Raw genomic sequence first — 2,875 nt, forward strand, 5'->3', positions numbered from 1 at the left:
AGATGTGGATAAGAGACAGTATATATATATATGATATTGAAGGGAGTTAGCCGTTAACACTGTTGAATATATATTTATATATATATATATTAGTATTAAAAACAATTAAAACAAAAGAAAAGATTACCATTAATTAAAATACACCGGGTCTTCAGTCTTCGTTGATTAAAAATGTTACGAATTAACGATAATTGAAAAAAAAAATTCTAATTCATTCCAATAATTTACGCGAGCATGGAATTTACGCCAGCACGCACGCACGCAAATATTCGATTATATATGAATTCTAATACACTGTCCATACTAAGTGATGTTAATTATAAAATATAATTGTAGACCCAATTAAGTGTGTGAAATTAATATGCAATGTACGTAACACATATACTTTGCATGTGTTCATCGGGAAGATTATGAAACAAAATGGACGGTGTGTACCACGTGACTTTCGTAAACCAAGGAGCGGAATGTCGCAACTCTTTATATATATGGCTCTGATAGAGCAAACAGAGCCGTAATGATAGCAAATAATAAGAGTTGCGACCATTGCGACATTGAGAATTAGAAGCCATTTTGTGTCAAACGTGATGTGCGTTCCTGTGTATAATACAGTTTAGCGGCCTCCTGTATAGTTTAATTCCATTTAATCTTTTTAGCAGTCGAATTTCATGTAACTATATTTATAGATTATTTTTTATGATTTCACTACTTTTTATGATTTCACTACTTAATATCCAATTTCATATTATAAATACTGTAATAATTTACTATTTTTAAGCAGTTCTTTAATCGTCGCCGATAGACCCCCTCGATGGCAAGCATTCTTCAATTAGGCAATCCTGCCATATAGACCCTTAAGTAGTTCCTGTTACGGTATTTTTTGCAAATAAATGATATGTGACGGCCAGAAAAAAATTATTAAATATGTATATAAAAATGTAATTAAAATCCGTATATAGGGTATATGCCAGGTTCCTTAGGAGGAAACTAATTTTTCTAAGACACAAAAAAGCATATTCGACGAAAAAAATCGAAAGCGGTTAGTGAGATACAGATTTTTTAATATTTAAAAGTTGTAATGAAAAAGGTCCGTACCTCACTCTTTCCCCCCATTTTTAAATAGGCCCTAATCAAAAATCTGTATCTTATCAGCCGCTTCCGAGTGTTTTGTCAAATGCTTTTCATGTCTTAGAAAAATCAGTTTTCACTACAAAAATAATTTTCCTCTGAAGCATAGCTTTAAATTTGAATATAATTTTCTTTTTTTCTCCATTTCTTTATAATAATAATAAATAAATACCTGTAAATAAAAACTGTGTTCGAGCTTTCTTAACGTGACATAGTGATACCTACTGGCACTGACTTCTGTGAGACAATTGATTATAAAGCAAAACACAGGGGCGGATCTGGGTTCAATTTTAGGTGGGGGGGGGGGTCAGAATGTTTCCAAACCCACAAAATGAAAGGGGGGTCCGGGAAAATTTTGATTCCCAGATAGCGGCAAATGAGTTTCCCTTTAATAACTTTTAAGTTCTTCAAAATTCAACGTTTTCCCCCTCTTGAAAATGGTCAGATAAATTTTCTCATTCTTATTACAGTAAATACCGGTAGGCATAGAATGTCAAAATTTCAAAACAAATCTGTATCTGGGCTTTTGACAACAATGCATGTTTGACTTTGCTGCACACATACTGTGCAGTATCATCCTTGTGTCAGCTTCCTCATGATTGCAAAATAGATTTGGCACAGGTAGCACCTCTACTGCATCGCCGTTGTTTTGAATAACATAACATTCATTGCTATGCGCCACGAAAACATGGATATCAGAAAGAATCTCCCTTTCACATATTCTCCATCTTACAAAAAAGAAGTCGACAAGTCATCGTAATCACCATCATCATCACCGTTGTTAACAACATGAACCTTTAATATTGTTAGTACAGTATATAATATATATTTATATGTATTATATTATTGTATAGGCTGAATATTTGTTAAGAACAGATACCATTTTTGCATAAAATGACATTTATTACTCCCTTTTTATTAATATCATAATGATAATAATATAATTATTATTATTATTTTATTATTATTGTAATATTTGTATAGTATTGTTATCATTGCTCCATATTGTTATTATTATAAATATTATAATCATTAATATTAATATTTATCATTAGTCTTATATCCTATTCAGACTACACTCTCTTGCGATCGGTTGCGATGTAATCGGTGGTAATCCAAAACTGATTACTCCCGATCGCAATCAACGAACGCATTCAGACCAACACAAGCAAACTTTACATTCTAGGGCCTAGGCCTCCAGTGTCTAGGCCTATGTTGCCTGACCTCAGCTAGACAGTGTCTGTGGAATTCGTTGTGATTCGTTGCGATCAGATTCCGTGGTAATCGGGAGTAATAAAGATTGTAGCACCCAATCGCAACGGGTAACAATTGCGATATCGATTACATATCGACTACTATTGGTGAGCTTTCAGACACGATTTTACTTTGCGATTGGGTGCGATTGGGTGTCGCAATTGCTACAACCGATCGCAATGCGATGCTATTCTGAATGGGGTATTAGTATTATATTTATAATTATACTGTACTATAATGTATTATAATGTTGTTAAGCAAGATTGTTAATCTTCATTAAGTAATATGATAAAAATCTTGACTAAGTAATAATGATAAAAAAGGGGTGGCACCAGCGGAGGGCGGGATGCGCCACACCCCTGAACTGTTAAGATTTTTCGGGGGCACACCCCCTGGACAACTTTCAAAACCTTTTAATCGAAGCTCGACCCGCCCACATTGCTTTCGTCGGTTAAGTCTGAGCCCTCGTCGGGGAATCAGCCCCCCCCCCCCGGTC

The sequence above is a fragment of the Anneissia japonica genome, unplaced genomic scaffold, assembly GCF_011630105.1.
Source record: "Anneissia japonica isolate Jap-2015-1 unplaced genomic scaffold, ASM1163010v1 scaffold199_len4679917_cov187, whole genome shotgun sequence".
In the NCBI taxonomy this organism is placed as follows: Eukaryota; Metazoa; Echinodermata; class Crinoidea; order Comatulida; family Comatulidae; genus Anneissia; species Anneissia japonica.